Consider the following 12,316-nt stretch of genomic DNA (forward strand, 5'->3'; position numbering starts at 1 on the left):
ATGGTTGAAATATGGAAATGTTCTGCACTAGTCAGTAAACAGCTGCTATGCTGAGACCCCTGAGCACCCCTGCCAATATCCTGGCCACCCCAGCTTCTTCCCTGCAGCTTTTGGACTTCCCACGATCCAGCAATTAGAGGGGTAATCCCTGGCACAGCAGGTCTGGATCTGTTCTGGGAGAAAGGAGGGGTGTGCCACATAGGTTGTTACAGGTTTTGAAGAACATCCTTGGAAAGATAAAGCCAACCACAAGATCACCATCGGACGAGGGTGTGTGAGAGATGTTTGGTAAAATGCCAGCTCCCCAGTCTTCATTCTGCTGGCACCTTGAATCTCCAGACCAGTCCAGCCAGGGGCAAACCCTTGGACTCAGCATTGTCTGAACCGCCTCATGTACCGAGCCACCCCTTGTCCTTTCTGAGAGCTGCTTGTCACCCAAGAACTCCAAGAAAAACATATATGTGTCTTGGGCCAGAGTGTGTGTTGAATCAGGGACTAAATTCTGGAAAGCCAAGGGTTTTTTGTATGGAGCAACAAACCAAACACACGGTGGGAACTGCATTTTTATTTTGTTTCCTTTTCTCTGGTTATAGGCTCATTTTCACAGTGTGCTGCTCACCCACCCTTGCAGTTGGGCACATGGCTCTCTCAAGGTCAATCAGATCATCTCTCAAAGGAATGGGTAGTGCTAATAAAATTAATCTGATTTGGTGCCCCAGGAAATGCTGTGTCCCTCTTCCTAACATGCTCAGAGTTGCTCTGTTTCCTGTCTGATTGTTCAGTTCTACTTCTGATTTGCTGAGGGACCTCACTGCCCTCCTCATACAGCTCTTCCTTATTTCTGTTGCTCACACCCTGAGAATCCTGACCCAGACCCAGATAGCAAGAAAACGATATGCAGGAAAAAAGACATAAATGTACTCTCATTAAAAACCACATTGACAATTATTTTACACTCATATAGACACAGAGACCTGGAACAAGTCCATAGTTCTGTTAGTTGGATTTGAACTTCGGAGACTATGGAAATAAGTGTTTCTGCATCCAAAATACTGTCGGCTGAACATTCCTTAAATATAGTCACAACCCAAATTAGCTTGACTTCTATGCTGTGTTCCCATTGTCTTTTTGTCACTTCAGCAGAACCTTAGGAAAAGAACAAAAACTGGGTATTATTGATAGGCTGAATGTTGATAGACGGAGTCACAATGAGCCAGCCCGTGTCTGACATCCTTTCAGGGAACTCTAGTTATATAGTAATTCATTTCCTGCAGGCACAATTTACTTCAAGCTTTTCTCTTATCCTCAGAAGAATCTGGGGGTGACAAACACCTTCTGAGCTAACTCTAGGGGCTCAAATCAGGAAGAAAAAAAAATCTCAGGAATAGCAGTGGGAGAAATTAGGTAGGGTGAATAACGCTAGTTTACAAAACAGTAAATGCAGAAACCAGCGATTTAGGATGCTGATCATTTATTTTGACAGGTGTAGTTTATCTCTGCTCACTTATAATAATTATACATTGCAGAGACTCATTATCCTGCCCCCCTTCTGTCTCAGTGCTGAGAGCAGTTAAAAGTAAATTTGGCAAGTCTGTGGGGGGAGTGAGATAATGGGTGTTAATGACCAAATGGGAAATCTATGCTTTTACCGCTTACTGTGAGGGTGGCACATGGATTGTTCAAAGGGCGCTGTCACGCATGGAAATAACATTTCTAAACTTGATTTTTTTTCTTCTCCCATCATTGCTTCATTGGGATCAAATGCATTCAAAGACTCACTTTCCCTGTTACTCTCCCCTCTCCTAAGAACACAGAATCTTTGGGATTCAGAGTTCAGAATGTTATTGGTTTTTGGATGAGATCAATACAGACATTTTGGAAGATCTTGGGGTGTTTATGATTTTGGCCAGGGCATTTGAGGGGCAATATAACTTATTGATTAATCACAGGAACCCTGGCACCTGAGAGATTCCAAGCTCTCTTATTTGTTAAATGCATTACTGTTAACTTAGTTTTGCTATCAGTAACATGAGGGTAATGATAGTACCCACCACAAAGGTTTGTTAGGAGGATTTCATTAGTTAATATAAGTAAAAGTGCTTAGAATTGTGCTTGTCACATATTAAACACTTTGTATGTATTTATTATTATTGCTGTTCGAAAAAAGGGAGGTAATAACATTACCTTATAAACTATGCTGTAAGGATAAAATGATTCATATAGCACTCTTAATAGAGTAGCTATTTTTAGAATCCATTCTGATTTTGTAGTATTAAAATTCTGAGCTCAGAATTAAAACTGAAGCTTTGCAGTAGAAATACAGCATGTTGTACAGTTTTGCTCAACAAACGTACTTTTGAGTGTCTACTTTTGGCCAAGTCCTGTATCCTAACCCTCACAGAGGGAGGGGAAACACAAAAGCAAATATGTCACTAGAGCTAGAAAAGATGCCGAGAGGCTCCCCCCAACCCACTCCACACAAAATTGAAGATGAAATACTGTAAATCACCTTTTTGGGGAAAGACTTGCTAAAAAGTCTGTTCTCAAAGACCCCTTAGAACAACCCAAATACATGGGTCTCTTTATGGTTCCACTGGAGCTCTTACCATAAACGAGGTCCACGTCTCGCCACTGCGTAGAGTGGAAGAGCACACCGTTGCTCTCAGGTATATGCTCTGGTTCTGCTTCCATTTATTGACCCAGGACTGCCATTTGCCCCATATGGCACCTTTGTTCAAATTAGTAAATGGCACTCCTGTTTGGGGTCCTGGTGTGCAAACAGAGATAGCCTTTGAAACCAACATGGTTAAGAACCACTCCTGCTATAGGGAAGCTTTAAAATAAGGCAATTCATACATTTTTTTTTAAAAAAAAGGAGGCAAGAAGTGAGTTTGTATGGGGAAAGGTTTAGCAAAGAGGCTAGATTTTGGAACTGTTGGTGTACTCTGGCCTCAGCCATGTGTGTGACACTTCTGGGAGCTCCACCTCCCTGGCAGCCCACTCAATAGCCGGTTGGCATCCCGCCACCCAAGGAGCACCAGGCCAGGAGGCTACATATGTGTCGTGAGGGCTTCTCACCGTCTCTTCCAGACCCACTGCCCCTCCGTCACGAAGCTACATCTTCAGAAGATAAAGTCCTTTTCCAAAGCAGTTCAAGTCCTCGCCCTGGTGAAGAGGTGGGGGCGACAAATAACAAATACTTACATAACATGTTGGTGGATGGTAAATACAATAGAAAAACATAGCAGGGGAAGGCGGAGAAACGGTGATGGCAGGTCTGTAAGAGGAAGCCGCTGTGATAGGCGGTGAACCCAGCGGGTATCTGAGAGAGGAACCTTGTGCAAAGACTCCCAGCACAACATGTAGGAAGCAGTTGCATCCAACATGCCGGCCTCCATCCTTCACTTCCATACCCTTCTCAACTCAAGTAATTTATTCTCCCCACTGAATCTCAAGCATCACACAACTATATTTTAAATCTTGTCATTGGCAATAGCTGAACCATCTTGAAATCCTGCTTTAAGCAGCCTACCCTTTCTTTGATAACCACTTTCTGTTCTTCCAGCTCACTTGCCTACCACCCCTATCGCTTCCATACATTTCTAAACACGTGGGAAATGCCTACGATACTTACACAAAACTAGACAAGCTCTCCTTAGACTTGACATTCCATCTCAGGCCTAAGGTATTTCTTTGCCTTCCTTGAAAGCAAAACCTATGAAATCTTTGTCCACACTTACCTGCATTTAAATCTCTCTCTTATTCAACTTATTCCGTTTAGGTTCTCCCCCATCCGCCCAACCTCACTGCCCTGAAACTGTTCTTGTCAAGGTTACCGGTGATGTCCCAACAAATTCCATGGTCAATTGTTGACCTTTATCTCACTTGGCCTTTCAGGAGCATTTGGACATGTTGATCACTCCCTCCTTCTCGAAACTCTTTCTTTGCTTGGCTTCTGAGACACCCACTCCTGTTTTCCTTTGACCCCACTGGCTGCTCTTTCCCAACATCTTCATGGATTTTCCTCCTCTTCCTGACTCTGTGCGAGTTGCAGTGTCCCAGTACACAGTTCCGTTCACTCTCGTGTCCTCTGTGAATTCACCTAGCCCCATACGATGAAATATTATCTATATTCTTAAGACTTCCAATATCTTTCTCCATTCTCACCTCTTCTCTGAGCCCCGGAATCGTACATCCAACCGTCTATTTTGGATTCACCTGAAGAAGGGAATGTCTAAATGGCAAAAGCAGATCTCTTGATGCTAGGTGCCAGTCCTCTTTTCTCTTGCCAGTTAAGTGGCACCGGCATGTACTCAGTTTCCCAGGCTCCAAACCCTAGGAGTTTGTGAACCCTCACTTTCCCTTGGCCTCAGATCCAATCCGATAGCAAATGCAAAATAGGTGATTTTTCCTGACTTCACCGGTTACCATACCAATCCAGGATCATCTTTTGTGGCGTAGTAAAACAATCTCCTGATTGAGGTCCCCATTCCACTCCTGCCACCCACACTCAATTCTCCACACAACAGCTGGAATGATCTTTGAAAACCATAATTCGGTTGATGATGCTCTTTTTCTAAAAACCTATTCATGATTGCCCAGGGTACTCAGCATAAAATGCCAAACTTCTTATAGTGGCCTCCATGGGTTTTTATGATCAGCCCTGGTTTTCTCTCCATAATCACCTTCTACCATTTGGTGCCTGGAATGGTATTTTCTCATACTTCTGCGTTGCTCTCTCCTTCACCTCATCTAAATCTTGGCTCAAATGTTATCTCCCTAGACAGGTCTTCCTTGTCCATTGTTTGAAACACTACTTTCCACTGCTGTTATTCCCTTTATCTTGTTTATTTTTCTAAGCAGTATTTCTTCTGCAATGTTTTTATATATCTGTGCTTAAAAATTCAGTATAATTTATAGTATTAACAGAATGAAGAAAAGCCATATGAATATTTCAATAGATGCAAAAGCACATTTGACAAAAGTCAACACCTATCATGATAAAATTGCTCTGCAAACTGGGAATAGAAGGGAAACTTGCTCAATTTGTTAAAGCATATCTATAAAAAATTTACATCATTATTAATAATGAAATACTGAATTCTTCTGTCAAGATCAAGAATAGGCAAGAATGTTCACTGTCACCACTCTATTTAGTATTTTACTGGGCATCTTAGCTTTTGAAATAAGGCAAGATAAAAAAAATAGAAGATATAAGAATCAGAAAGGAAGAATTAAAACTGTCTTTGCTTGCAGATGTCACAATTATTTACATAGAAAAGTCTAAGGAATCTACAAAACAGCTACTGGAAATAGTAAGTGAATTTAAAAAGGTTGTGTAGTGCAACGTTAATATAAAAGAATCAACTGTGTTGTATATGTTGGCAAGAAATAATGGGAAAATGAAACAAAAACATTCTGTATACAACAGCTGTAAAAAACAATATGTTTAGAGCTACATATAACAAAGTCAAGATCTATACACTGAAAATTACAAAACATTGCTGAGAGAAATAACTAAATAAATAGAAATATATTCCATGACCAAGCCCTGGAAGGCTAAAACATATATATTTTTGTTTATATGTTTATTGCCTGCATCTCCCACTAGAATAAAAATTTTGAGAGCAGGAATTTTTCCTGATTCATTCCCTGATGTATCTGCAGTGCCTATTAACAGTATCTGGCACATAGTAGTAGTTGCTCATTAAATATTTGTTGAATGAATGACTATACTAGGCTCCAAAGCAGTTTTGATTTTGCTCAGAGTCTCACAAAGTTCCTCACAAAAAACGGTTCTGTCTGTCTCATTCCTCTAGGCATCGGGACTAAAACTGGCTCCAGTGGCCTGCCAGATGCAGAATATCCCATCACAGTCTTCACCTCCTCTTTGTCTCTAGTCCCTAGACAGAACTCTAGCGTCCACCACTAGTCTCTGAACAGAATATCCTGGAATAAATGGAATGCAGAGGCTCTTTGCCAACCAAAATACCTTATTAGAGGAGGCACTGTCTACCAAGGACAGAGAAGAATAGATCCGGGTCTTGCAACAGAGTTGGGTTGGGCTGGAAAGTTACCCTAAAACAATTAAGGAGCCAGAAATCTGGCCACAAAGAGGGAAGTTATTATGTATGGATCAGAACTGAGAAACAAAAAAACCAAAGAAAAAGTCAGAAGCTGGCTAGACTCTGGAGGAAGGGAGAACACAGGACAATTGTGAAAACCAATCTTGTCCCTCTCCTGGGGAGCAGCGCATGGCTCATCTATGGCGGCTTGGAAACCCCAAAGGATCTGAAGTCAGATATGGGTTGAAAGCCTATTTGTATGCATGGGGAAGGCTCTTGCCTTCTCTGAGGCTCACTTTCCTTCTCTATACAGTAGGAATTTTAATACCTGCCATGTCTACCTTGCAGAATCACTGTGATGACCAAATGAGAGAAGTGCCATGGAGAGATTACGGTTATATGTTAGCCAAGACTTATCATCACTAAAATTCTGAAGAGTGCTCAAGTTTAAGTCTTTATGGTTCATTATTTAATTTGAAGTGAATTCCCATAATATAAGATCCTTCTATATTAAAATGTAAATATAAAAACCAATTTTGCTGCCAAATATGTTATTGCAGGGAAGACCATTCATGCTGTTGGTTGCCTGCAGTAATGAGCAGAGCTGCTAGTGATTATGCCTTCTTTCTATGTAGGTGAAAAACATCTCTTCCACACTTGGCCTTGTTTTCCAGCCACATAATCCCTTCCAGAGGCTTTTTATAAATTATCCAACACAAAAGCATCCAATAAATACAGAATTCCAACAAAGAAACATCCAATACCTGGGATAAAGACAGAATTAACTCAAAATAATTACATAAATCTCCTGTTTAAAACTTCAACATCAGGTTTATATTTAGCTACAATACTAAATAGTTGGACCATGTTCAGCTTGTTTTTATACTGAAATCTCCCTGGTCAATTCAATTATGAAAAGTAAAGAGGTCCTCCTTATTTATAGGATAAAAAGCACAAAATGACTAGAAAGCATCATAAAAATTATACATTGTGCAGAAGTAGAATATTTAATAGTATTGAGTGCTTTGTTACTTATTACACAGGAGAACTGTAAGTAGGTCAAATCAGTGATAAGAAATGTCACACTACTCCAGGGCTTCACAGTTAGACATGAGTATCTCACAACATCTCTTGTCTTTTGCCTTGAACATTTGCTTCTCATCATTGCTTTTTCTTAGTGCATTTACCTGATTTTAGTTGGTCTGTGCCCTTGTCTATAATTGTAAAAGACTCTTCACCAATATGACTTCCCAGGAACTGGCAAGTTTTAAACCACTGTTTCTACTGAGCTGATATTAGATAGACAAGTAAGACTTCAGACTTATGAGTGAAAGGTAGAACATGTTTCTGACCTGTCTGGATTCTAAATGATCTTGAAACATGAGCCATATGGTCAAGGCCTCAAAACTAGGAAGCAGCCAAGCTAGAATTTTAGCTCAAGTCTGACTCTAAACATCGTTCTTTTCTACAGAAACAGCACTGTCTCTTGTGGGAAGAGTCACATAATGCTTATAAAGGAATGGATGGAAACTAGTGACAACCAGAAATATTACAAAAAAGCTATTTCATACAATGGTTTGAAATATTCCATCCCCATTTGATACAGGAATTTGTGATGGTCTTTGTGACCTATCACGTCAGTGACAAAAATAACCATTGGCCCAATTGCTTAGAGCTTGAAATAAATCAGAGAAAGGCAATCAATCAGTCAAATATTTTTCAAGTGTCTTCTGTTTGCTCAACACTTATTCTAGACTCTGTGGGAAATGATAGCTTGCACATCAAAGTTCTTTGGCAAGCATGAATTGAATGTGAAATAATATTATTAGACAAAAACTACGAGACAAAAAAATGAGGTGTTCCGGCTTCAAATAATTCAAATTTAATGTGGGGGGAGGGGTTTTTCAAATAACAATAGATCCTCATCATCATGAACAGCACAGAAATGTATTTAATTGGTGATAGATGAGGGACAGGCAAACTTTCTGTGAAGATCCACTTAGTAACTATCTTAGTCTTTGTTAGAAGGTCTCTGTTATAGCTACTCAACTCAGCTGTTGTAGTGTGAAAGCAGCCATAGACGACAAAGTAAAAGAATGAGCATGGCTGTGTTCCAATAAAACTTTATTTATAAACACAGGTGGCCTACTGTTTTTGTACTTTGCTAACTCCTCATTTACACTGAACATAAGAAAAGGCTTCCGAAGAACTGATCACTGTTGGACAGTCAAGAAAGCCTTAGTTATAGCCGCCTGTTATTCAGGGCTGGCCCTCCTGCCAGACATTAAGTATCACTGCTCTTTGAATTTTGAGGCCCCCAAGGTAAATGGTCCAAGGTTCCACACCTGGGTCTACCTGACCTCATTCTCTGCTTTCTCACTGCAGTGAATTACCACTGCACTTTCCCCTCTCACATCTTAGAGAACATGAGACTTGAGCTGTTAATAACAGGTCCACCCTACTGCACAGTCCAAGGATACAAACTCACATAGAGGACAATGGACCCTTGGAGGACTGCAAGTTACACTGCACATTACCTGGTCCTGGGGACTTTAGAAATTTTTGATGCCCAGACCATAACCTATACTGCTTAAATTAGAATCTCTTGGGGTGGCACCCAGGCACTTGAATTTTTTGAAATGTTGCCAGGTGACTCTGAAGTCCAGCTAAGTTTGAGAACCACTGATCTATGAAGCATGATGTTGTCATCTCTGTTTGTCATATGTAAATGGTACATCCCGCAGTTGTACAAGGTGATGGTCTTGGGCTAAACTTTGCTGTTATTAATTTAAAAACTTATTAAATAGGTACAGAGCACTTGCCTGGTGCCAGCCACTACTGTAAGTCCTGAAAACAGTGGAATGGTGTAAGCTAGTGATGGAAGAACCAGAAATTTGCCCTTGTTTTTGTTCAAACGCTGATGTTTCTTGAATTTTCTTTATTTTCTTACTTTGCTCTTCTAATATTTAACAGAAGCTTTTGAAAATCCCAACCTGTTTTCTCTTTGCTAATGATGCACGTTCCATATTGAGTACTCTAATAGTTAACACACGCTCCACTTACGCTAATTATACAGCTAACATTTATTGGACATCTGTTATCCTGCAATATCTGTATCCTGCTATGAGAATTGTGTTACCTGGTTCATCCCTGGTTTGTACACGGCTTCACGGAGTTGGCCAAGTTTACCTGGAGAGTAAATCAAGCATAGGATGTATACCAGATCTGCTTGATTCCATAAGCCAAGTGTTTAGCCACTGAAAAGTATTGCCTGGATCACCTGCTCAGTAAGTGTTGGCTGTCTATTGAAATAATGAATAAATGAGAGAAGAACCTTTCCTTTGTGTCAGATCATTAATCAGGGAAGAAAGCTGTTCTCCTAGGCATGACGTAGGGATCACAATGGCAAATAATGAAGAATAAGAATGAATGTAAGAATGACTTTGGCATCTACTTGCCCACCTGGAAATTCCATCCAGAACTTTCCTTATTTGAATCCTTCCATCTACATTTTGGATTAAGTAACAAGGCTGTTTCATTAGAAGCAGCCACTTAAAGAATGTGCAGAATCAGAACAGATGGAAAGAACACCTTCCAGGCTCAGTTGCACCATTTCAGTGAGAAATTCCTTTTTCTTTCCACTTTCTCCAGCCACCCAAGACAGAATGAATAATTCCCTTCTCTGAGAATCCAGAGTACTTTACTCCTACCCAGAGCATATGGCCCTCATCATGGCTATTTCAAATTACTATTATTATTTTTGACTTCTCTGCCTTCCCCGTTACACTGTAATCTCGTTATAAGCAGATGTAACGCTATATTAAGCTGTATTACCCCAAGTCTGTCTTCAGCCTCGCACAGGGCCAGGCATGGAATATATGGTCAATTAAAGTATGCTCTGTTCCAGAGGCTATATTTTGGACATCTAATAATAGCTTTCAGTTTTTGAGTGCCAGTCGTGTGCCAGGCATCGTGATATGCACTTCAAAAAGTTTAGTTCTTTCGCCTTCACAACATGGTTGTTCTATTTCATATCCTCAGCCCTATAAGGGTGGACATTTGCCATTTTGCTGCCCGTTGCCCTTTTCTGGAATAGCTTGATATGCATGGTTATTGTAGAGATGGCACCCCTCCAAAGCTGGAGGCTGGAAAGGCTTCTTTTTTACTGGCAGAGCCAGCAGCCACATGTGAGTGATGCAGTGGTCACCACTGAGGACTTTGCATCTTGAGCCAGGGACCTAAGAACATGGGGCCAGCTAGAGGTCCTATTCACAGCAGTAGCATTGATGGCCTCTAACCAGACCATTGCTGCTGCATGCTCTTTCCATGACTTCCTCTGCCCAGCTGTCTGGAACCTTCCCAGACCTGTATCAGTTTTCCACCCTGGTCTTTTAGTCTCACTGACTCTATAAGTGTCCCAAGTACTTCCAATGAATTGCTTTTTTGATTAAGGTTACTGAGTCTGCTTATGTGGATTGCAGCCGTGGCCCTGATGGACTTAACGCATTTTGAAGATGACAGTGTCAGTTGTTTTCTCATGGTCACACAGCTAAGGGAAAAACAGGATTTGCACATACTTCTACATGATTCTGAAACTCAGGGGCTCTCCACCTACTACTTGTTTTGCACACAGAGGGTGCTCAATATTTCTGCTCTTTATGATGCTGTATTTTATGATGTTCATGATATCCCAGAGTTAATGGTTTTCTTTCTTTTAACTCAAGAACCACTTAATTCTTTATTGCTCTGGTATTTTCATGTGCATAAATACCTTAACCTGGTGCCTGACACTCAGAAAGTGTCATATTCTTATGCACTAGAAGGTGATTTTTTTGTTATTTATTTATAACCTTTATTCAGTGCTTATTATGTGACCAGCTTTGTGCTAGGGGCTTTCCCTTCATTATCTGATTTAAGCATCCCAGTGACCCAATGAGATACAGCCTATTTTCATGACCCCCATTTTACAAATGAAAAACAAAAAACAAAAAACAGGGGCTCAGAAAGATTATGTATCCTTTCTAAAGGTCAAGCACTGGTATATGTAGGATCCAGGGTTCACTGAGGACTGACTCCCACATGGATGCTTTAACCTTTAAGGTTCCTTGAATTACTACGCTTTTTTAATTTTCATTTTTTTATTACAGAAACAAGAAATTCATTGTAGAAAAGTGGGATAATAAAGAGAAGTTAAAAGGAAAAAAATGCAAATAATTTTTCCACCTAAAGATAGCAGTATCTGTGATTTTTTTTCTACATTTGCATAGATATATTGGAAAGAAAAGGAATCATAGTCTGCATAATGTTGTGCCACTTGATTTTCACTTAGGAATATGTCTATTGCTGTGTAACAAATTACCCTACAATTTAGTAGTTTACAGCGACAAATTTCTCATCTCAGGTGCTGGGGGTTAGGAACTCCCAGGAATGGCTTAGTTGGTGCCGCTGATATTACAAAGTATCTCATGGTATTACAGTGAAGATGTCGAAGTCATCTGAAGGCTTGGGTAAGATGGAAGGATCTGCTTTTTTTTTTGATTTACTAAATGTAATCCAAGGTATATTCCAAAAAGAGTCAGTTTATGATATTTCCAGATTAAAAGGAAGCTTAGAGGTCATTACTGCTGCCAATATTTAGCTCCCACCTATTTGTAACTCATCCACTCAACAAAATCTGACCTGATATCTCTAACTTCATTTCAGAGGTTGGAAGAAATTTCTTTAGGACAAGTGAAGCCTTGAGTAAATGGTTCTTTCCTTTCCCGAGTGAATCAATGAAAGTAGAGAAAGCACTATGCCATCATATTTTGCATATTTCATCTATGGATGTTTCTCGATGGTGTTTTTAATTATTTAAACATATTGAGAAAAAAGTACAAAATGACAGGTTTTTCCTTTCTCTTACTGGTTTCCGACTATTATGGGCTGTCCATTAAAGTCACTTGGGGCTGGTTACCTAGGAAATGGCTGGCAGAATGGGGCTTTTAGATTGATCCCCAGATTTATGGCAGGAAGGTGAGTCATGTGATGTGAATTTAGTTGCTTCTAAGTGGAAGAGTAGAAATTGCTGAGCATTAAAAAAGAATCACCAGAAACTTCCCCTGCTCCTTAATTTTAAAGATGAAACAAATGATCTTCTTTGAGGAAGTTACAAAGATCAAATTTATCTCCAGAGGAAGGTTGTCTAATGATTCCATGACTATCTCAGACTTCATGGTTAGTTGGAGACACTGTATTCAGTGTGTGTGTGT

The 12,316-nt window shown here is 40.1% G+C and overlaps 1 long non-coding RNA gene across 1 annotated transcript in view; it reads right to left on the reverse strand.

The window, feature by feature from the left end:
• Positions 1-557: 557 nt before the first annotated feature.
• LOC118970361 (uncharacterized) overlaps positions 558-12,316 on the reverse strand; it is a 47,949-nt gene continuing 36,190 nt past the window's right edge. Inside the window, exons 2-4 of the long non-coding RNA XR_005058283.2 lie at positions 3,079-3,165; positions 2,607-2,767; positions 558-1,146 (exon numbers count right to left, since the gene is read on the reverse strand). This is a non-coding gene — a long non-coding RNA (uncharacterized lncRNA). The remainder of the gene's footprint in view (positions 1,147-2,606; positions 2,768-3,078; positions 3,166-12,316) is intronic.

The sequence above is a fragment of the Manis javanica genome, chromosome 10 (assembly GCF_040802235.1).
Source record: "Manis javanica isolate MJ-LG chromosome 10, MJ_LKY, whole genome shotgun sequence".
Taxonomy (NCBI): Eukaryota; Metazoa; Chordata; class Mammalia; order Pholidota; family Manidae; genus Manis; species Manis javanica.